This window comes from Mya arenaria, chromosome 15 (assembly GCF_026914265.1).
Source record: "Mya arenaria isolate MELC-2E11 chromosome 15, ASM2691426v1".
Lineage (NCBI taxonomy): Eukaryota > Metazoa > Mollusca > Bivalvia > Myida > Myidae > Mya > Mya arenaria.
This window is the reverse complement of record NC_069136.1, coordinates 25,537,150-25,562,855: the sequence shown is the minus strand read 5'-3', so window position 1 is coordinate 25,562,855 and position 25,706 is coordinate 25,537,150. Positions and strand designations below refer to the sequence as shown.

The following is a 25,706-nucleotide window of genomic DNA, read 5'->3' as shown; positions in this document are numbered from 1 at the left end:
ACCAGTGTTAAATATTCCTCAAGAAATGTTGGAATATTATGTTGATGCTGGCCTTTCCCAGAAAGATATGGCATCTCTTTTTGGCATAAGTAAAAGAACTTTGAACAGACGCTTAACATAATTTGGCATCTCTATGTCTTCAAAGTTTTCAAACTTAACCAATGTGTTTCCAAACATTGGTAATAGAACTGTAAGAAGCCATTTAAATGAAGGGTTTCGTTGTCCAAAAATCTCGTGTCCTAGATTCAATGAAACGTGTTGAAATAGAAGGTGTTCTGCAGGGAAAGATGTTACTGAAGCCAATATTAAGAAGGCAGTACAATGTGAGGGCCCCATTGTCTTTGTGGCATATGGATGGATACCATAAACTTATCAGGTAAGAAGCCCTGTAATCTTGTAAGGGACTGGCACTGTTGGTAGCTAGAAAATGTCATGTCAGAATTGACATACTGACTGTGTTTATAATTTATATAAATTTATTTAAGTTCTATTTTGAAGATATCCGTTTCCTGGGTAGAAACCAATATAAGTGTCCTTTTTTGAGAGGCCATGAGAAAGTACCCCTGGTGGGGATTGAACCCACAACCTCTTTGGTGATAGGTAGACACTTATCCCCTAGAGCACTCTCACCCTCTTACTATATATATTAGCTCACCTTATGGTAATAATATTACTCTTACTATATATATTAGCTCACATTATGGTAATATTAATGATACAATAAATTTAAATAACATCGCATGGTTGGAATTTGATTAAACATCAGTTTTAAATTCTTGGATGTTTAAAACAACAAAATAATGCTGAACTTAAGTTGCTGAAGGAACAAAAAGCAAAAACATATTTTTAAATATATTCTTAAATGTGCACTCTCACAGATTGAAAGTTTTGACTTTTTTAAATTTTTGTCCCAGAATCAGCTGACTATGGTAGCAATGCCTTCATTCAGTCATATAAGACAACTCACAATAGAATAGATGTCAATAGAAAACTGCCGAAATATTTTGTAAAGTGTTAGTAATGTTTTTAGCAATATTACTTCCATTTGTGAACTAAATATGAAATATTGTGATCTGATATTTTGTCAGCAGTCTTATATCACTGGTTTCTAGACATTTACCCAAAGTAATTGCCCATTCCGAAAGGTAAATTAGTGGGTGTGCAGCTTTAAAGAATTGGTCTTTCAGAATCACAAAGTACATGCTCAATGTGAAAGTAATAGTCCCAGTTTTATTTAGATTGTTGATTTTCAGTAATGAAATATACAGCACTGCCAAGCCCCCATCTATTCTCTGATAACTGTTCACCATCATGAAATGATGTATCACACACAAGTTTTAGATTTCCTAGGTCCAAGGTCACCGTTAATAAAAATAGAATGTTCTTTAATGGAATATATTATTTATATGAATTAACATATATATTTCCAAATGATTTAGAACCTACATGTATGTATACCATGATCAGACAATTTATCACATCCAAGATCCCACTTTTAAGATTCAAAGTCAATGCTACTTTTTATGAAATTAGATGTTACCAATTCATACAAGCCCCAACCATTCATAGATTCCAAAAAACTTGGCACAAAAGTTCATCAGATCAAATGTGTTTCTTACATCCCACGAGTCTGTAGAAAGAGTTTGGACAGTACATATTAAGTGCACAAGTTCTTATGCTTATTTTGTTATGAACAATGATAGATTTATTAGTAGAATAAGTATATGACTTTAGACTTGAAATTAACCCTGGTGTGTATACGAGCTGGCCTTAGCTGGCGAATGGTTATCCATGGGGGAATAGATGGGTATTCAAGACTTCCAGTATTCTTAAAAGTCAGTAATAACAACCGTTCAGAAACAGTGCTCAATGCATTTCAAGAAGCAGCGTTCACCTATGGTCTTCCAGAGCGTGTTGGTAGCTTCATAGCTGGTAGAAGTGTGCACAACCAAAGGCAAGTATTATTTAGTATGCTCCTTGTAGATTTCAGGCGAGCATGTTGTTGCTTTTTGTCAGTCTTACCAACAGTTGTTTGTCTATAACACAGACGGGATCTTAATATACAAACATGTCAAGAAATGTTTGCAAAATCATCAACAACATGTAGATGTGATATCTAGAACCATAACTGTATCTGTAAACAACTTTGTAACCTTTTCGGCTTTTCTCAGAGTGTGTCTGCAAGTACTGAAGGGATCTTAATAAACTTGATGGTATGATTTAGAACAGTATGTCTATGTATTATGATCAAAGAACCATTACTCTGTCTGTTATAATCACAGAATAACTCTTTTTAGTTTGGAGTTACTCTCTTTATAAGAAATGAGTGTTCTGTTTACAGAATGTTCTCTTGTTTTCATATATGAATGTAACCTTTTGGAAGAATTAATAGGTACTATCATTATTTTCCAATCACAATCGTTTTATGGTGCCTCTCTGTTTGCTTTCTTTAAAAGATTGTAACATGATTAAAAAGTAATCGTTAAACATCTACTGAAAATAAATTTTATAGGAAATTAAATCTGGATTAAACCTGTTTCTGTGTCTTATTATGAAAAGGTGCTTATTTGTAGAACTGCATATAACGTCCGACATTTTGCCGAAAGAAAATTTAAATAAGTTTTGGGTCAGTTATGTTTAAGGTGCATATATTATTATTTCTTTAATATAAACCCACTATATTTCTGCATATATTTTGCAGATATCCTTATGAATAATATTTGGTTTCAATTACACTATATTTAACTATTTTTTACAATATTGATGTGTGTCAGAATAGAAAGGCTGTGGAGGGATGTGTGGGATGGTTGTATCGGTTTATTCTACAAGCTGTTTTGTATGATGGAAGATACTGGTATATTGCTCCCACAAAACGATGACCATTTAAAGGCACTGCATTACATATATCTGCCACGCATCCAACAACACATTGGATACATTCCGCAGCGCATACATCAGGAGACCCTTGAGAACTGCAAACAGCAGGACACCAATGCAGCTCTGGATATCAGGGTTACTGATTGATCCCCGCACAAATTTGAACATGGTATGATTTAACATTTGTAAGAGTTGATCTATTATGGACATTCTTTGCCCGTCAACCTCTGCCATGAGATCACAAGAAGTCATGTTTCTCTTTCTTTCAGAAATTTTAACTAAAGACCGATCCAATAATACAATCATCTTCAATTTCAAATCTGTAAAATGTATTTAAGCATACAGTATTTGAATACCAATACTTTAGACAGATTGTGTATAAAATTTAGTCTTACACCCAATTGTTTTAACAGTTTTAAATATTGATAAAGCTTAAAAGAAAATTAAGATTTTAACTGTTAGTGCATCTTAAGAAACATGTATTGTATCACAATATTTCATCATTTGTCAGCTTAGATGTCTATTAGCCATGATACTTCAAGGTCGACTTAAAATCATGTACAAAGGTTTGAGCCTTGTGGTATATGTCCAATTTATATCTCTTAAAGTTTTAAATGATACCCAGGTCAAGTGAATGACCTAAAAGAACTGATGTGCAGGATTGTCCATGCTGAATGTCAAATTAAAGGTCAAAGGCATGTGTGTTGAATTTTGAGTTGATCAATTTCTTGATGAATTTCATGTTAATTGAAAAGTTACACAGATAATATGTAGAATGTATGTTTCAACCTTGCTATTTTAAGGTCAGATCGACAGTGTAAGGTCAAATGCCTTTCACATTTTGACTTCTCCATAACTCTTGACCACTCGAACAATTCTTATTTAAATAGCATGCACATTTGACAGATATTAAAAGGTATCTTGTATTGTCTTCTTATCTTATTGTATTAATTGGTGTGATCTTGACTAATTAAGCTTCCATATATACATCTGTCTGAGTTCTTTGCAACCGTTTTGGTTTTACTAAACAATGTAATGGCTTTAGTTTCTCTTAATAACCTTTATAAATACTTAATCCTTCTCTGAACATTACTTGTCAAACCATATTTATTTTTCTCTTCAGGATGAGCTGATCAACTTTGGCAGAGATGACACAGAATATGAATGTGGTGTGAATGACACATATTCGGTTGACCTAGAACCACTTGATGACGTTTCGAATTTACTTAGCACACACGTTGACCCTCTATCATATTCAGAGAATCATGGAATTGATTTATTTACGACTACGATATTTTGTAGAGTTTGTAATTGGAATGCAACATTGCAGATGTGTTATGAATCTAGTTGGTGTACTGCATTACAGACAGCGTGTTATGAATTTAGTTGGTGTACTGTCTTAAAGACAATGTGTTATGAATCTAGTTGGTGTACTGTCTTAAAGACAATGTGTTATGAATCTAGTTGGTGTACTGCATTACAGACAATGTGTTATGAATCTAGTTGGTGTATTGCATTTCAGACAACGTGTTATGAATCTAGTTGGTGTACTGCATTAACGTGGATAAATCATTGTTCATGTTTGAGAATAGATGGTGATGCGCGTATCGCATCTTTAGACATTATTCACTTGTTCAGGTGTTTGAGGCAACTATTGATTTTAGTCTGTTTATATTATCAGTATTGCGTATTTCTATTTGAAATATTATATTTGTCAAAATAGCTACATTTCATTTGATAGACTTAACACATTTCTCTTTTCTAGTTTCCTGCATATAATTAAATAATTTGTTTATGTTTTATTTGTTCCGTGTGAATGTCACAAAGTTTCTTTAATAGTATTTTTGTGTTCGTTATCAGATGTTGCTGACGAAGATACAAGTGACCTTGATTGTCTCCGTCGTCAGTTAAACATTACTCGGAAATCAGCTTTTGCTCTTGGAACTTATAAAACTCTAAAGACGCAAGCTCGTTCCTTTTTATTGTTTTGTGAATATTAGGACCAAAAAGACAGTCTTAGACTGTCCTGTAACTGTAGAAACATTGTGTTTGTGCGCTCAGTTTTTAAGTAGAAGTATGAATTCTGTACAATCTATCAAGAATAATAAATCAATGGTGTACGTCTTTATCACATTTTCAGGGGATTTGTATCTCCAGACATTTCTCATATTTCTTTATGGATGACTTTTAGAGGTCCAACTAAGGTTTTTTTTTCATTCTCCTCACCAGGCACCTCCGATTACGCATGGTATATTGCTTAAGACGTTATTGATATAGAAATTCCTTTTTACGCAACAGTTTGATGTTTTCTTTTATTTGCTTTTTATATGACTCTTCGACACTAAACCAAGGATCTAATGAGTTTGCTAGATAAGAGACGGTCTCATTCTTTAGTTCCACTTGATGCAAGTAAGCTTGACAGAATTTTTAAACGCATCATGAAACTCACTTTTGTATATGGATCCTCTGAGTAACCTTTACATTCTTTTAGATAGGGAAGTGCTTCTTTTTACTTTTAAGTGTGGAGATCCATGTGAACATGTTCAATTATTTGACAAATGGAAGTCGGACTGCTATACGTTACTTACGTTTTTCTGGCAAATCTCTGATTCAGATCGCTTGACAAGTAGCGCTGTCAATTTAATTTTTGGCCGAGTTTTTGTTTTGGGTGATTTAGCTGCTATTGTTCTGTATCATATGTGTGTTTTAAGTATGCAGCCTTTTTTCGGCCAAAATAAAATGCATTTTCATATCATGTTTTTAAATATTCCGACATGATTTGCAATTTTGGGCTGTGTATTGTCAAAGTAGCGTTTAATACTAGAAATAATTGTAATACATGTACAGACATATCGTATGGAAACATGACCTTGCAAATCATTGTCTTACATAGCATTACTCAGTCTCTGTCAGCAAACTTTGATGATGATGATGTTGAATCATGAATACAAGGGATGAGTGCTCACCACAATGTTCGACTAGTATGTGATTACACGATGGAAAACTATCGTTTTACGTTCTTTTAGAAGAAATGTCCGGGATACACGATGACGCACACTGTCTGACACGCAATGTTGTTATATCATAATTATTTGTCCAACGCCCACTTCGAAAGCCTCCAAGTGAAACAACATACAAGTGTTTTATTCGATTGTGATGATAATCAATAATAATTACAGTGATAATAATTAATTTTCACTAAATATATATGTAAATATATATTTTCAATTTTTTTCAAATCATAACCGAGGTGTATCTATCAATATCTTTTGATCAGTTTCTACCACGTGACTGTCATAAGGCTAAAACAAAGTCAATATTACATATGTTTTATCCATGCTGGACCGCCGCATTTAGAAAAAAAGACGTTTTAACAACAAAATGCGCTTAGGGCGATGAGCATTAAAGATAAATATCTAAAGCATGTACTTGTAACGTGGTGGATATGTAACGAACAAAAGAACATTTTAAAATTAATGTACAATGCACATTTAAATATTGCAAAATGTATATATTCATAATTATAAAATAAAATTCCTTGATTAAAATGCTATAAGTAAATTATTGCAAATAATTGGCGTTGTAGCATACACAAACGAAAAGGTCATACGGGTGGATCAGTTTTACCATGTCACATCTGTAATGGTGACCTGTGGATTGTGTAACTGATCTTCCTCAGGAATGTTACTGTAGTGAGCAAGGTCTTCCACACTCCGCTGAAATATCGGCCCCGGAACTGAAATTACACAACATTATATAACTAATAACTAGGCTTACCGCCTACATGTATGCGACCAGTGTAGACTCAGATCAGCCTGCATATCCGCGCAGTTCGTCAGGGTATACAGTGCTCATAATTCTTAAAGTTGGTTGACCGTTTTGAAAGCTTTTCATTTTTAGAGTGAGCCAGTTATATAAGACTGCCGACAAAAGATCCCTAGCTGGGCCCCGTTTCATTAATGGTCGCATCGCAAAATTAGTCTGCGACGTCGCAAATTTGCCGATCGCATCGCAAAATGCGCTTCATCAAAATTGCGACGTAGCAAAGAGCACCTGCTGGTCGCAAATATCGGTGCTTATATTGCGACTGGGTACTTCAAGTCGCAACTTAACTGTAAGACGCAAAAATGGCCGACGCAGTTGCGGTTATTTTCCAACAACGACGTTGTCGACGAAGAAAAGTGCCCAGCATAAGGCGATTTTTAATGCTCGTATTAAATCGATGGTGGTACGGGATTTTGATTTTGTTTCCCGTTACCCTTTGGATCGGGTGTTGTTTCAAAATTTGCTTGAAACAGTCGGCCAAACTTTTGAAAAGACCTGTCGCGGTGGACATACCATTCCAGACACTCAAGTAAGAGTCAATTGTACTTGACATATATGTTCTATTTGAAAAGTGGTATGCTTAGTTAAGAAATTGTTAGTCTTTACCAAGGGGGATGACGTAATTTGGTCTCATGCAAACATTAAGTGAGAAAAATGTTTCATGGCAAACAAAATTGTGTATTTGTAATAAAAAATACCGATTCTGGGACCAACTTTTGCCTTCTAAGTTGACTTTTTCTTTTAATTTTGAAAAATGAATGCGTCCAGTGTGTGGCGAAAAACATATTCTTCAATCGAAATCTTAGTTTGGTATCATAACTTTAAAGATAAAAAAGTTATTGAACTGATTGTGGCATAGGAGGCAATGTTAACAAATAAATGTCTAGCATTTATCCTCATTTTTTCGTATTTTCTCGGCAAAAAGTGCATACCTGTGCATGTTGTAACCGTGCTTGCATGTAGATATTCCTTACTTCCAAATGTCATGGTTATTACTCGACAGTACACGTTTCCTTGCCGATTTGTTGTACCCCAACCCCTATTGTGTTTAGTGCAAGCACATTACCTTCGTTTTGGCGACAATGCAAACAATCAGTTCAAAAAACAAGTGCGTCCAACTGTTCATGTTGTGCAGTAAAATGAATTACATACCTCGGACTTACTACAATTGTATGAATACATTGAATGCATTTTTTTGCATGTTATACTCATATTAAAATTTAGATATTATTTCAGGTTCTTGTTGGTCTCCGGTGCCTGGCAAAAGGTGCCCCTTTTCGGAGGTTGCTGACACACACGGAGTGAGCAGATCCAGTGTCTAGAATTGTCCATGGATTTGTCGATGCTGTAATAAAAAATGTTGACAATATCAAGTAACGTGACATCACTCACCTTTCTGTTCATAATTAAAATATGGATATTATATCAAATCTTGACAGAAAATCAAATGCCATTTCGGATAGCTTGGTGGTCAGTGCATTACATAGGCATGTAACTGTCCACTAAAGAAATATCCACTAAGGGCTGATGTAAGCATACTTGCCTCTGGCTAATACGACCAGAATTGGTGAACGGCTTGGGCAAAACAATTTTGTAGATTTTCACCTCGTTTGACAAGTGGCTCTCATCTGGGTATTCATTTGTGCCGACATGATGGAATGAGTATGTAATATTAAAATTAATTCCTGTAATAACCCAATAAGAACTTTGTTCACAATATGTATTGATATACTGTGAAAAGTAATGAAATCAGTATTTTTGAATTGTTATTATTGCCAAATTCAATACTAATACCTTTTGTTCCGGAGTTACAGTGATAAAACAAGGCATTGTTTACTAACACCTTTATCTGGTCTTCTTATACTTTGCTTATACTTAAAAGAAACACACAAAAATTGCAGGTTTCCTGTTTAGAGGGATAACCAGATGACAGTGAAGAGGGCTTTCTACAGGAAGTGTAAACTCCCAAACATTGTAGGTGCTGTTGATGGTACTTTAGTACCGATACTTGCCCAAACAGCAAATGAAGAGTCATTCGTATGCCGTAAGGGGTTTCATGCCATCAATTGCCAAGCAGTGTCTCCTTATTCCTTTTGACTTAGAAATAAATCATGAGATGCACAAAAAACTTAAAAAGAAATAAAATACTTGCCTATTTGTTTATATTATTATATATATAATAACTGTTCTGGAGCATAACTTGTTGTATGAGGGTTATTGTTAAATCAATGATGTTAAATGAAGAAAATGGCTTTGTACATGTATTAGTAAATGTAATCGTCATTGGCAATTTCAGATTCATTGACATAGTGGCAAGGTGGCCTGGTTCCTCACATGATGTTGGTGTTTTTGACAATTTGGTGTTGAAGGTATAAACATTACATGGTTAAAAAAATAATCATGTGTCACAATGTGATTTTTACTTCAATGACATACACAGGTCTTGCATATTCAAATATGCCTTGTTATATAAAGTATATGAACAACTGCAATTATTGTATAGTAAAGCTGCTATCTCTTCGAAAACTCCTGTTTATTTTCATATTGTTTCATCTTAATTCATTGAATAAGAGAAGGTCCTGTATTCATATCATGGTTGTGTAAGAAATGCTTCAAAAGGTCAAATTATATTAATTTTATATTACAATGTACATGGAGTGTCGCCCATATTTAATTCATTCTCACTTCGATATGCAATGTATTATATCTAGGACTATCTGGAAGGCTAGTGGAGGCTGCACTTCTAGGCGCAAGTGGGTACCCGCTGAGGCGTTATTTGATTACTCCCATTTTGCACCCATCAAATGAGGATGAGGAGAGGTACAATAGGCCCCACAAGACTTGAAGAGAAGTTGTTGAGAGGGCTTTTGTTGTTTTGAAGTCAAGATTTAGGTAAGCCATTTGTTTCATAAACATACCTTGTTAATTATTTATATATCATATATGCACTGTGTTTTTTGTGGAGTTTTGTGCTGTTGTTCCATGTTTCTTGTTTTTTTTTTTGTTGTTCTATGTTATTGGTTTTTACCCTGTGCCATTAAACGAAGTTTGTGTTAAACTTTTGGCTACTAAACTTGTTTTTGTAGATTTCACATAAGTATTGATTGTATCCTTGTAGGTATCCATTGCTTACGAATTTCATGCCTGTGAGTTGGCATAAATGTGGTAAGCATAGGGACAATATTAATTTTTAAAAAAATCATATACTTTTGAAGATAAATGAAGCCTTTTTTGTACACCTTTAAAAGATATTTTCGAATAGTGCAATGAATATATTTTGGAGTATTTCCTGATTAACCTTAAATACAACTGGCTTCAATGCAACATTCAGCATCACCACATCTAGTATTATATACGTAAATGTATATTTGTTTTTTCAGCTATTTAATTTGTATTGATGATAATGTGTTTTGCTATAACGATTGATTATGTTCCAGATGCCTACACAGATCGGGAGTGTGCTGCCATGTGCAGAAGACCAGGGCATTCAACAAAATCAGGAGGCCACTAGACCCGGACTAACCACAAGGGCACGATACATATTCAGCTGCCATAGCTTTACAAGATGGTGTGAACATTACTTTCAATTTTGCCTGTCCTCCATAAACGATCATCTCATTCTATTGGTAGGTTTTGAACACGTCTGATTTATAAAAAAATGACGAGCTATTGTCGCCACTTGATTGTCATCATCGTCGTTGGTTAAGTTTTGTGTTTAGGTCACTTACATGGAAACTATCAAAGCTATCACTTTGAAAGTTGGGGAACTTGTTCATCTAATACCCTTCTTCACATTGTACCCTAAATATGCTGAGTCTCACCTGTTGTTTTGGGTGAAGAACATGAATTTTGGTTTATTTGAGAATTGAACATTGCGTCTTCAATGTTTGTTGGATTCATTAAAAAAAATCTCAGACAATAAATGGATAATGCCTTTAATATATCAAACGGCTTTTTGAGTCACACATTTGTAAGGGTAGGGGGAAGGTGGGCGATATTTTAGTATTTTTGGACTTTGTACTTATTGGCTAGCCTGATTTTTTAAGTTTTGTGCTTGGGTCACTTACAAGCAAAGTTTTAAAGCTATCACTTCCAAATTTGGGAATATTTGTTCATTCCCTAAATATACAAAATGAAATAAATAAACTGTTAAAGGAATAATTAAGACGAGCGTTCATCACCCACTGACTGTGCTCTTGTTCTATTTTTCAATCAAACATTGAGACATATAATGAGACTGCATAAGTTTTCATATGCAGATAGATCTCAACAAGGAGAAGTGCAGTGCACAAGAACCATTCACATGTTTGCATACTTTTTGATTTATCGGCCTTTCTTTTTTTGTTCATACTTATTTCTTGCCTGGAATTACATTAACTGAAATTTTCCTATACAGATGGAGGAGTAGTGGACTGCACAATACCCATTACTCTGGCTTGAGTATTTTAAATCTATATAACCCTCTGTTAATATTAACTTTTGGCTTTTTATATCACAAAGTTTATATTTTTTGCTGCAGAATACATCTTAAAAACATCACATCCAGAAAGATGGCATGGTGTAGTTCATAAGAAGCATAACTCTGGCTGAAATATTTGTTGTTGTGTTTTAGAAGTGCACAATGCACAAGAACTGTTGCTCTTGACAAAGTATGATATTTGATAGTAATCTTTGAGGCCTTTGATTATTCTATTCAACTGTTAAAAGCTGCACTCTCATTGTTAGGTTGTGTTTATTATATAAAAATTTAAATGATCATCAATCTTACTTTTTGTGCCTGCTGTGCCTTGTTCTCTTGCATTAAGATTTCTCTATTTTTTACATTCAATTTATTGTTATTGATAGTATTGTACATAATAAATGTGTATAAAAATAAATGCTGATAATTTCTTCAAATTCATTTGTCTGCCATGTTGAAAAAGTATGTTGTTTGATTGACATTATTTGAAAAGTACAATTTGCTGGACAGTTAATGTTATTATTACAAGGTTGTCACTTGTGTGTGTGTGTGTGCGTGTGCGCGTGCGCGTGTGTGTATGTATGTATGTATGTTTGTGTGGATGTATGTGTGGATGTATGTATGTATGTACATATCTATTTAAAAAAAGTAAGATAAAAGAAATGCAATAATTCGATAATAACAATGAATGACCTATAATAAACAAAACCATATGGAAGTTGGTTCAACAACAATAACAGTGTCATTAAGATTCAACACAAAACAATTAATATAACATTTGAATATGTCACATATCAACTAGGAAATCTTTTGGAAACAATTGCAACAGAGAGAAATACACTCGTTCAATATGTTTTTTGATTGCGCTACAAATACTAGTTTTGAAGTGTTTTAAATCGTACTAGTCAAAAGGAGCAAATGATGAAAAGGGCGCTGTGATCACGATAAAAGCGCGTTAAGGTCAGACACCATCAATATATATTCTTTAGTCAAATGACCAATTTGCATGCAAGATAGCACTGATTTCAATGTTGTCGCGACCCCCAATATATGGGGATAACGCTCCTTATTTGTTCATTTCGGTAAGCAAATACCAAAGCGTTGAAATTAAAAACGGAATGAATCGAGGAATTAACATGTGTATGGACTCTTAAAATGTTTTAATTCCGTTTTGAATATTCCTTGTTGATAAATTCAATAGCACTTTCAGATATATTGACGATATTCTATGTTTGGATAATACGGTATTTAAAGATAAAATTGAATCGATTAAATTGCAACTGAATAAATCTAATACATCCAATGCTAAAGCATCCTATTTAGAACTGCTACTCGAAGTAAGGGAAGATATATATCAATCCTTATGATAACTGTGATGATTTTAATTTTAAAATAATTAATTACCCTTCTTTAGATGGGGATGTTCCTAGTTCACCATCATATGGTATTTTTATTGCACAGTTGATAAGATTCGATAAAAAATGTATAAGTGTCAACAATTTCACCTCTCGCAGTAACTTATGACGGAAAAACTTCTAAGACAGGATTTCAGATATCATAAATTAAGGAAAGCTTTCTCAAAATGTCAATGGTCATTTTACTATTATATCAAAGTACGGTAGTCGTTTTATATCGCTGATTGGAAATTGTATTGCTCATCTTGATTTTTAAGGTGATGTATTAAAAGAAAAATCGTAAAATTAAATGTTTCCAACAGGTGGGCGGATAGACTCAACGAATTACTTGAATTTTATTTAAATCGCGGATATAACGGCTGTACTGCCTTGTTGTTTTTGATGATGAGATTCTCAAACAAAATAAAAGGTTGATTAAAGCGTCATAACATAACTTAATTTAACATGAATTAAATTCGTAAAATTAAAATGTTTTCAGCAGGTATATGGGCAGATTGACTTAATGAATTTCTTGGATTTTATTTAAACCGTGGGTATTAAGGCAATATTTTGAAGAGCACTTTCCTTCTAGTTTTTGAGGATGAATATCTGAAACAAAATAATTATAGGGTTGAATATAGCATCCTTTTATAACTAAGCTTTCAGTCCTTTGATTTTAGGAAGATTTTGCTAATTCATGTTATCTTTAAAACCGTATTTGGCGAACACGTGTTTGGCTGACTTTGAGTGTTTTGGCATGTGACTTCGTTTTCTTCATATATATTTTACTCTTTCAAATCATTTGGAAGGAAAGGTTAGCTTATACATGTCGCAATTAATATCCCCCGCGGAATCGAAGTCATATCTTACAGAAATCTGGGAACACTCTAGAGGCAATACATCTACTCTAATTTCCATGAAACTTAATCAAAATGCCTCAATGAAATCTTGGAATAGTTTGAAACTAGTAGGTCATGTGGGGTCAAAAATGAGGTCACTGAGTCAAATCTTAAAAAAAACCTTGCTGACACTCTAGAGGCTATATTTTTTGCAATGTAGCTGGACCAATCTTCATGAAACTTGATCAGAATGTTTGCCTTGGATGAAATCTTAGATTAGTTTGGAACTGGGTAACATGGAGTCCTTAACTAGGTTTCTTGGTCAATTCTAAATGTTACATTATGTACAATATCTATTTATTTTTCAAACAGTTGCACTCAAACTCATATATATATATATATATATATATATATATATATATATATATATATATATATATATATATATATATATATCATCAACAATTGATTTCCATTCCTTGACTTAGCCAAATCAGGCGGGGGATATCAATTCAACGAATTTGTTTTTAATGTTTCCTAATTTGTACCCAGTTTAAGTACAATGATGATTTTTATTATGAAACTCATATGATCACACAGTTTTAAACCTTTTATTTTATAAGGCAGACTGTGTTGTGATGTTATTGGTTTAAACAATTACTGCATCGTATGTTTGAAAAGTATGTTGCATTAGGTGCTCTGAATTATATTCCTCCATCTGCAGATAGAGTTGGGATCTGTAATCATTGAAGTACTTGGGGTTTACCCGTATACGTTTATTTTTATTTGTGTTTTGAGAAGTTTCCTCAAGTTAATATATACTTTGATAATATTTACCTTTTGCGTTTTATCTTTATTAAGGACTGTTGGGATAAAAGTGAGGTTTGTGCACATAAAATGGTTTTAACCCCCAGTAAATTTACATTTTACTGGCCGTAACAAGGCGGTACCTAACAATTCTTGATAAACATACCTAGTTTTATATATATATATATATATATGTGTGTGTATATTATATATATTATGTATGCACTGTGCTGTTTGTGGAGCTTTGTGCTATTCTTCTATTTTAATTGTTTGTGATTTTATGTTCTATGTCTTTGGCGTTTACCCAGTGCCATTAAACCGGGTTTATATTTAAACGTTTTGCTACTGAGCTTGTTTCAGCAGCTTTTTTGCATAAGTGTTAACATTCAGTGCTTTGATTTTATGAAAAATTGCAGATTCAAGTTGTCTTTAAAACCGTCTTTGGTTGGCTTGATTTGTGACGTATTTTTCTTCAAATATTATATATTCGTAGGTAGTTTAGCTAATACATGTCGTTTTCTTTATTTGTTCCCCGTCTTAGTACAATGGTGCATTTCATTGAAACTACACACAGTCTTAATTCTGTTTATCTAAGGCCTGTGTATGATTCTTAAAGTTCCAAACAGGAACTGCATCGTATGAGGCTTTAATTTTTATTTGCATAAGGTAATTTAAATATTCCTCCGTCTGCAGATATAGAGTTGCAATATATTGATGTAATGGGGGCCTGTCTTAAGTTTATTTTCCAATTGCAGATCCAGTTGGGATCCTTAATCATTGAAGTGCTTGAGGTTTACCTATCAGTTTATTATTTGTTGTTTTTTTCCGCAAGAGAATGCATACTTTGATACGATTTACTTTAACGTACTATATTCGGTATTGTCGGGGAAAAAAGAGGTTTGTGCATTTAAACTGACTGTTCCAAGGCGGTACTTAACAACCCTTGATACACATACCTCGTTTTGTTATATTGTATTTATGCTGCTTCTCACTGTTAACTTTCTTGTGTGTGATTTCTTGTTTTTTTGTTCTTTGTCTTTGGCGTTTACTCATAAACGGGGCTTATGCTAAAACATTTGGCTACTGAGATTTTCACATAAATATTTATGATTGCGGCTTGTGACGTATTTTTTTTTAAATTATACGTGCGCTTTGAACATTCTCGGTTCCTTTGTTAATAGTTCGTACACAGAAGGCAAAACTGTTTAAGCTGAAGATAGTCTGTTACGCTTCTCACTGTTGCTCGTAGACCTATCTTGTTGATCAGCTCATGGACTCTCTCCACGTTTGCGGCTTATACTACTGAAAAGCGTTCAGTCGTCATCCTCAATCGACGTTTCCATTTCGAAAACGCTCATGCCATTTGTAAACAGATGTTTTCCCGCAAGGTCATACCGTAGACGACTCTTAATAAGTTTCAGAATTTCGGACGGTGTTTTCTTCTTTATTCTAGCACACCGGATAGGCATTTCCGGTGAATTCAGCCGTGCTGGAAAACTCCATCTGGCATCCCCCCATGCCAGATGAGTCACGCGCTGTGACGTAATAATTTCAATTTCTTTTATAATACACGTAATGTAATCATTATTATGAAATTTAAATAGATGAGTTCCATTAACATTAACTTAACAAAAATAAACTTTAAAAAACAAAACAAAATTACCCTTAAAAGACATAATGTCGAAGGAATTTATTGACGTATGCAGTAAATACAAAATACTGCGCGTCATGACGTCAGTAAACATCATCGCACGCGCTTTTTGGTGATATTTACAAAAATGCGCCTTTTTTATAAATTTTCTTCACAAAATATGTTATTTAATGTATGCTAGAAAAAATATCTATCATGTGTAGATCCCTCGGGCACGCTGCGTTGCCGGTAACTCGGCAAGCCTCGTTACCTGGCAACGCAGGTGCCCTCGGGTCGGATTTTTCTATCCGGAACGGAAACACATGACAGATATTGTTAGTCAAACACAGAATATCACCATACTTCGAAATTCAACGTCACTCGTTGACGTCATTGTGTTACAGGTATTTTGGGCACGATGTTGTTTAAACACAATTATTCCTAAGGCAAGCGACTACAACGTTCACATTTGAAGCAAATGACTTTAATATGGCACCATATGTGGCGACTTTTGGCGGGGATTTTGATGGAGTGATAAAAACCGTGATGCTTATCCCAAAGGTGCTCGTCACATTGCCTGGATACAGTTTTTTATAAAAAAAATAATTTTTTTTTAATTTTAATTATTATTTATTTTGGTCAAAAAAGTGAATACATGTCATTTAAAAAATTATTCCACAATTTTTCATGAAAGAAAATTAGTATTATATATAAATAAATATAAGGTAAACATGTGCAAAAAATCATCAATTCCAAACAGACCTAATCAATAGAGCATAGTTCCTAAAATAACTGAGATAATCTAATAATTTTTACTGTTCTGATAAGGTAACTTTTATGCTAGTAAGATTGACCTTTACGGCATATTCCAACAAAATGCACCGACCAGAAACTGAAATTCGCCATTACGAAAGAACCGGGAGGTTGAAAAACAACGGATGTTTCCCCCCTAAAATACGTTAAGAAAAGACTGACATGCAAACTTGGCGCATGCATTACAAAGAGAAGCTTAAAATATCGTTCCTACCGTTAAAAACTCGTTGAATAAGACGCGTATTTATCCAAATCGAACGTTTTTTGTTGCAGTATTTCTACTTTCACTTTGGACCACATTTGAATGTTTTTCCAATTACGTCATTAAAACAAGGAAAGTCGATGGTAGCCGTCCAATGAAAACGCTTCGTGTATTTAAGTCATAGCCGAGTGCGCGCTCAAGGTCAAAATTGCAAGGTGATTCGAAGTGAAAGTAGAAATAATCTTTTGAATTTTTCATTAGGAATTCTGAAACAGTTTACCGTAGACTACTATTCAAGTCTTCAGTTGTTGTTTTCTCTTTGATAGCTCCCTGTCTACAGCTAGGCACATCCAAATCTTTTAATGTTTTTTGAATATTCTGAAGTAAGAGAGCAGCGTCCACGAGTTCTGTACTGTAACACTAATATTCAAGTGCTCAACCTTCGAACAGTGGGCGGTTAGCAGACATAAGGAGATATCAGAAATTTCACATCCTTAGATATTACACAATCGAACCTGTAAAATAATGTGACGATGTAATGGTGTTTTTCCCTTTATATTTGTTTAAACTTCTATGGTGATAATTAAAGAAGTCCAACTTCAACACAAATTATTTATCTATGAAACAACGTTTCGGCCATTCGGCCTTCATCAGGTTGTATGTATATAATGAACAGGAAATGACGTCAACATCAAATGACGTCAACGTTGATAACGTCAAAATATAGCATACATTTTTGCGCAAAATAATGTCTTATAGGAGATATAGAGATACAATAATACTGGTAAAATGCAATATAAATGCACAAACAAACATCAATAAACCAGTATAAACTATGCAACATTAAATAGATTAAAAACAGTCATAACCAGATTAATTTTGTGATTTTTTTAATTCTGCAAGAAGAATTAAAATAATATTTTTGAATTCATACCATTAGGAATGACTGTGCCAAGAATGTGCATCCATTTACTCTCCTTTAATAATCGTTTCCAATTGTTCTCAATTTTATCAATTGGCATAAAAGAAAAATCATTGATACTGTGGTCAGGAGCATTAAAATGTTCAGATACATTTGTATATGAATCTGGAAAATGCTTTATATCAAACTTATGACTGTTCATTCTCTGACTACATTTTTGTTGTGTCTGACCAACATATTGCATTTTACATTTTTTGCAATTGGTAACATATATAACACCTGTAGAAGAACAGGACAATTTATGATTTATCTTAAATTCTTTGCAAAAATATGTACTTGAAAATTTGTCATTTTCAAAAATAGTACAACAATGTGAACATCTGGATCTATTTCATTTAGTAACGAACCCGTTAGTAACAACATTTGTAAGTTTAGAATTCACAAGTATATCTTGAATATTTTTAGGCCGCTTATATGCAACAATTGGTTTGTAGTTAATCAGATCTTGGACAGTTTTACTTTTTGAATATCTGAGTAGTCCCCAATATTGGTTTATAATTTTTCCAATGTTTGGTAATGATGGATTAAAAGTACACACAAAAGGAATAATGTCTTTTTCCGATGAGTTAACATTTGGCTGCAAGGCGTCCTCTGCACTGATGGAAAATGTTTTCGAAACAGCTTCATCTATAACAGAAATTGGATAGTTTCGTTCTTCAAAATAGGTTTTTAGTTTATCACATTCCTCCTGGAAACGGTCATCACTTGATGTTATTCTTCTATAACGTTTAGCCAGGCTGTAGGGGATGCCGACCTTGCACTTTTTTGGATGACACGAAGAGTATTCTATGTATTGGTGGCAATTTGTTGATTTTTCAAAAACGCTTGTTTCCAAACCACCCTTTAAGTCTTTTTCGATATGGACATCCAAGAATGAAACACATGCTTTAGAGACATTATTTGTAAATTTAATATGTTGGTGGACTTTGTTGATATCGTGAAGAAAAGCCGTTAATTCATCTTCAGAATGTTCCCATATGAAGAAAATGTCATCAAGAAAACGCAAACATAGTAACGGTTTTTTGGAACAGTTTTTAAGAAAATCTTGTTCAAACTTTCCCATAAACAAAGATGCAAAGCATGGTGCCATTTTCGTTGACATTGATGAATCTTTAATGAATAGTAGAAAAATAAGAATGATGTATTTTACATGAATTTACATTCCTTTCCGAATCAAAGATCAAGTGTACTTGTTTTTCTTTGCTTGTGAGATGTTTGTGCGAGTGACGCATTGCGGGATATTTCGATTGCAAACTACAACTATTGCCTATAAAACGTTTTCATCAATGTCCGTTCCCAGATAAAGCATTAAACGAAAAACACTTAACTACAAAAGTTACCCAATATGAACATTTCTGAACTTTAGAGGAAAACAGTTCTAGAAAAATAACACAATACACAATATGAACATAACTAAACTTAAGGGGAAAACACTTACTAGAAACGGTACAGAATATACAATATGAACATAACTGAACTTTAGCGAAAAACACTTACTAGAAAAGAGTGTCACAGTAAGTAACTAATTCCCCCGACCTGATATCTAGTTCAATGGGTTTTGATATTACAAATGTGCCTACATTCAGGAAGAACTATCATAAGGTATAAACATATACCGCCTCCCATAAATGTTTACATCAAGCGTGGAGGATAGATCCAGTAAATGGTAGAAACATTGGTTTCACACAGACTCGTCGTCTTAAGAAACAGACCACATGTGCGTAGTAATCTTACAATATCTCCGTGCATGAAATGTTTTCAGCCCTGACACTTAATATTTGTGCACATATGAAGCGTTCCAAAATAACTGAACTCTTAAGTGTGACCTTGGACGTTTAGGAAGGGTCGGGGGACTGGCATGGGACACATAACCTTTTTATACTAAACATATGTGGCAATCTATGTTAAAATCACTCTTTGGAAGATATAACTACAGCACGGACACGACGAACAATACATGCAGCACTCCATATTTATAAACATGTAAGTGTGACCTTGGCCGTTGAGGTAGTGACGAGGGTCCTGCACGGAACACTTTTTCATAATGTACCGAACACAATGTCATGTGCCAATCACTTTTAAAATCCCTCTGCATGACAAAGTTAGAGCCCGGACGCAAACAGTGCATGCATGCAACATTCCAAAATGGTTTATTTCTAAGTATAAACTTGGACATTGAAGTGTAGTCGTGGGTCTTGCATGCAGCGACACATGTAATGTACGGAATTAATTTACCAATTTATTTTTAAATCCATCTGTGTGTGTGACCTTGACTGTTGGGGTAGGGGCGTGTGTCTTCCATGTGACATGTCGTCTGTAAGTATAAACACAAGTTATTTTAAAACTCCTCCCTGCATGACAAAGTTATAGTCCGGACACGGAAAAAAAGACGGACGGTTGGTGTGATTTTGATAGGTCTTCCTTCGGGGGCATAACATTTAACCATTGAAAGAAATCCAATGTGTACTTCCTGAGTCGTAGCCGCTCAAAATACTGTAAAATGGCGTACACTTGGAGAAACATCAATAAAACTATTAATCTGAAACATTAAGCAATTACATATCATGTTTCGAGGAACACTGCTATTGGTTCGAAATCTACCCAGTTCATAAATGATTTTACACATGAAACAAAAGATTATTTTTTTTAGTTAATATTGTATGGCTTATCACTGTTTAGGACGTCCGAGTTCAAACATGAGAATATCATCCATTATAATTGGATGAAGCCTGGTTTTGTCTCTAATGCTTTCAGGTAAACTACCAGTTCTATTAAAATCGCATATGTGTTCTTAATTATACTCTTTATTGAGCACCGTAATGTATATCAAAATTAAACAGCCATACATATATAAAATGTAAGAAAACGTAATACACACTAGCTGTTGAAAAAGCAATAATCCATGGGCGGCCAATGATTTTGAGGTGGACAAAGGGGCTGTTTCTCGTGGTCAGGAGGAGGATAAGTGGTAAACCAGTCCCTTGCTGGAGCACAAGTGCTACAACTACGGCTCCTAGTGAGATAAATGAAATAATTAGACATACATGTACATAAACCCTTATGTAACAAATGCAAATATGAGTTTATTCTATGAAATGGCATTATCATTTATATGCACTATGGTTAAAATGTATGTGCTTCATCTTACTCGGTATGTGTAAAGAAGCATTGCCAAACACAGTCAATTTTCCCTGGTAAAACACATCTTTTAATCTAAGAAATCAAAGCTCTGTGGAAGAATTAAGCTTACAAGACAGAAGTCAATATATCAGTAAATTTTGCACGTGCGTGGTGTTTCGTAAAATCTATATTGTGGACGTGCTAATCCTTTTGATAAGCCTACTGTGGTCACCAGACAACAGACTTGTCTTAACTGATGAAAATTCATAAAATGCTATATAAGCTTTACATTTAGTGCCTGCTGGCTCCTCTTTTGAGCGCAGAAATGTTCAGGAATAGCATAGTCCATCCGCACTGTCAGTGTTAACATTAAAACATGAGCCATACGATTACAAATAAGTGACAATTAAACGAGTTGTATGAAGCATAACAAATGTGAACGCTTACGAATAAAGAGACTGAGCTCCCTGAAAACAGCACCGACGTCATCAAGACAAGCAACTGTTGCTAGAATAAGACTTAACACACCAATCGGCGTCAACCTGAATGCAGATGGTGCACACAAAGGCTGGATGTCAAGAACATGTCCAATTACAACAGTCATGTTATGTTACACCGATAATATGAGATACACATATTGGACATAAAGTCAAAATGCGTTGTTTCCTTTAAACAAGAATTATATGTTCTGCTGTTTGCCAATTGAATTCATTGTTATAAGGCAATGTCAATAGAAGTAGTCCATGTTTGTATTTAATTGTATCATTTACTAAAGGGAACTAATTAAAAAAAATCGAAAAACCATTCCATTCATTTGTTTCAATATATAACTCAAAATGACAAAATCTTAAAGTGACACTCTTATTCGAAATCAATACAAACACATGTATAACAAACATCAATTTTTGACTGATAAACCTTTTACTACTTACTAAGTAATGCATTTATGAAAAATATTTATTACTGATAACAAGACTCGGTATCCTTCATGAAAACCACTGTTGTCGACATTTATTCATCCTTTTTGGAATATAAAAAAATATTAATTGTGGTAAATCTGATTAGGGAGTAAGAGTGCATCTTTAAAAGTATCAGATACTAGTGGTATTTAGAAGATTAGAGTGGACGAGTGGTCCGCTCATTCAAGCATGCAAAGGTACGAGCCGGTGGGCGTGTTCTTTAAGCTTCTAAACGGACACCGGTCAAGGTTTCTACCTAAGGCACGGACTCTTACCTTAGGTTACACCTGTCTTTACAATCGAGATAAGATAAAGAAGTATAAGTTTTTTACCACATGAACCAATGGATAACCTTGGTCACAATGGCAGCAGCAGATTCAATGAAGAGAATGAACGGTTTCCACTTTTCTTTCAGTGCGGAGGCTCCAATGCCCACCACGATACAAACAAATAAAAGCCCTGGGAATACATTCAAGAGGATATTGTACGAGCAATCACTTTACACTTGAAATGGACATCACTTCTACTTTCTTCACAATCGTAAATGAAAGCCAATAAAGGTGATTGTGATATACATACTTCTGATATTTGCGTCAATAAATCTTAATAATCCGGCGAGACTGCTGGTTTCATATTTCGGATTAAGTTGCCCCTACGGTCTCAAAAAAGTTACCTTGTAATTTTTACTAAATTATTTAGGATTTGAGTAGGGAGTCAATGTATTTACGAATATAAACAAATAAAGAATGAATCAATTATATAAACGAGTAGAATAATATAACGTATTGATGGAAAAGGGTATACCAAGCAGGTTTTACGCCACCAGTTTTTCCTAGTGACTTTGTGATGGTGACAACGGTCGTGTTTGAATCGGGAGACACAGTATTTATCTCCTTCTGATAGTTAGTCTGGTCTTGCTGAAAGGTCGCATCGAACATGATACTCGGGAAGATGTTTCTGAAAACGATGGAATTGTATTGGGAATGTATGGAAGCGTCCAGGTGCCAAAGTGAAGAATATTTTCCAGTATACTATCTCCTGATTAGGAGATACTAACTCATAATTATGACTTACTAAGTCCTAATTACGAGATAATATCTCATAATTAGGAGATACTATCTCCTAATTACGACTAACTAAGTCCTAATCAGGAGATACTAACTCATAATTATGACTTACTCAGTCCTAATTACGAGATACTATCTCATAATTAGGAGATACTATCTCCTAATTACGACTTACTACGTCCTAATTAGGAGATACAAACTCATAATTATGACTTACTATGTGCTAATTATGAGATAGTATCTCCTAATTACGACTTACTTTCTACTTATTAGGAGATAATAACTCATAATTATGACTTACTTAGTCCTAATTATGAGATACTATCTCCTAATTATGACTTACTATTTCCTAATTAGGAGATACGAACTCATAATGATGACTTAGCTAATTGGTATAAAGTGTATACTCCGCCTTTTACAATGGAAGAAGCCATATGCATATACTTTCGACTTGGACTTAATTATTCAGTTATAATTATGTGTTTATCTTAGAAACATGAGATAAATATAAGCCTCGGGACATTAAAACGACTTTTGAAACGTTTGGGATTGTTTCGCCTGATGTGGCATTGTTTTTAATAAATGAACTTGAACATTCTGGCAAGCAACACGGATACAACATGGTGCACATGAAGTGCATTCAAAATGGTTACTGTGTCACGCAAGAGACAATCAGAGAACGCTTGCATATTTTTTATCCTAATGGCATTAAACATCGACAACAACGTCGTCTGCAGAGAAGAGTATATTTGAACTTAGGTCCAAATTACCTGTGGCATATTGATGGGTACGATAATCTTAAACCATACGGTATTTGAATACACGGTGCCATTGGTGGTTTTTTGGACGGTACTGCGAAGCAGTGCCGTTCATAGGTATCATGCTACTTTTCGACAGGCATGCATCATTTGGTCCCCGGCTTCATACCTTAAACAGAAGCGTCCAGGAACCAGTTTTAAACGGAAGTGCACGGCCAAATAAAATAGACCTTTTGTCCACTATTCATAAGTACGCTAGTCAAGTAGCGCCCAAAGGCGGCTGATTCATATTGTAAAATATATTCTTCGACTGTATTTCCACAATATTTAACAGTGCATTGTTAAATAAAAACACAATGGTTACACATGAATTGTTGGTAGGTTATACCTTTCTCTTATGACGCTAGTGTTTCATGAAAAACTTATTCAGATCGGCTTCTTTCAACAAAACATCGCCATTTTGGAATTATCTTCGCAGGTGCGCGTTGTCTTGTGCTAAAAGGCTGACCCGAGAGCTGACCATATAAATGAAGAGGGAAAACGCTGACCAGAAAAATGGAAATTGAATTATTTCTGTTGAATTAATTTTAATGGGTTATTTTGATTTCCTTGTAATATTGAATGTATTATAACTGATTTATTATAAATATTTGTATAATTTATAAGAGCGTTTAGTTAAAGATAGATGACTTTTTATCATTTGTAGATATAGAAGTATCAATCTACATCTAGGCCACACCACGTACATTAAATAAATTTCAAAACTCGGCAACCCATAAAACTTTAAAAAATATATCAAAATATTTCCATTTTTTTTTGGTCATCCTTTTCCTCTATATCTATTGTTCAGCCCTTAGGTCAGCCTTTTAGTGTCTCTCCGTTCTCTTGCCATTCGCGAATATAAATCTTAGCGCTGGGATCTGTCATTCTTGACTAGGAAAACAACAAGTGGGATATAGACGCGGCTAGCGCGTCAAGATAATTGACTATCATACTTAATTCGCAAACAAGTACCTAACTATGCGATTCAAGAAATTTGATCGATATGTTTCAAATGATGTATGAATACATATCGTTCCAAGCATCGTCCAATCATCGGCCGTCAAGTTTCGGTGAGTGACTACTTACAATAGAATTTTCGAACGAATTTAGTTTGTTCTTTATTTTGAATTTCGCTGATTTTGGTAACTTGTTCTGATATTTTGAAAATGTTATGTAGAAGCACATACAGTTGAAAAATTATTTCGGTCAGTTATTAAGCTAAGCCGCCCGGTTAGCTCAGTTGGTTAGAGCACCGTGCTAGTGTTCCGGCGGTCGTGGGTTCGAGCCCCACACCGGGCGCACTTTTCCTCCCAGGTTTACTTTAGTATACCGGGGATAGCTGGGGAAATGGGCCGTGTTTTTACCTACCAGGTGGCCCCACAGTGCCGGGTGACTGGTGGTTTTGTCTTCACGCCAAATAAAGCGGGAGATTATCTAAGGTCCCTTGGGTGCGGGGGCATTTGGTGGGGGTTTTACCAGCAGATCGTTTCCGCAGGGCGGAGATTTTGCCCGGGCTTGGCTGGAACGTTAGTCAAAGTCCCCGCTATTCCCCGGACCTGGGGGGGGGGCGTGGTTACAAATGACTGGTGCATTACACAGCTCAGAAACAATTTATTCATTTGTTCTGTTTATTGTCCACCAAAGGAAGCAACAACTTCAAATAATTCAGTTCTTTTCCAAGAACTCAAAAATGCTATTACAGGTCAAGATCGCTTTATTGGGAGCATAATATTCAATTATGATCAAAATGAAAGGGCTTCTATTGCACACATATTTCATACCAATTTCAATCTACACCATAGATTCAGTTACAACTGATTATGGCTCATATTAATACCATATATACACAAACTTGGATTCAACTTGTTTTAAGATCTTACGGCACTCTAGAATCATACTACTCTGATCACATACCATAGTACCTTGTACTGA

The 25,706-nt window shown here is 34.6% G+C and overlaps 1 non-coding gene across 1 annotated transcript; it reads left to right on the top strand.

Moving 5' to 3' along the window:
- The first annotated feature begins 24,999 nt into the window (after positions 1-24,999).
- On the top strand, positions 25,000-25,073 carry Trnat-agu (transfer RNA threonine (anticodon AGU)). Its single transcript has one exon. It is a non-coding gene; the product is annotated as a tRNA-Thr (tRNA).
- The last annotated feature ends 633 nt before the right edge of the window (positions 25,074-25,706 follow it).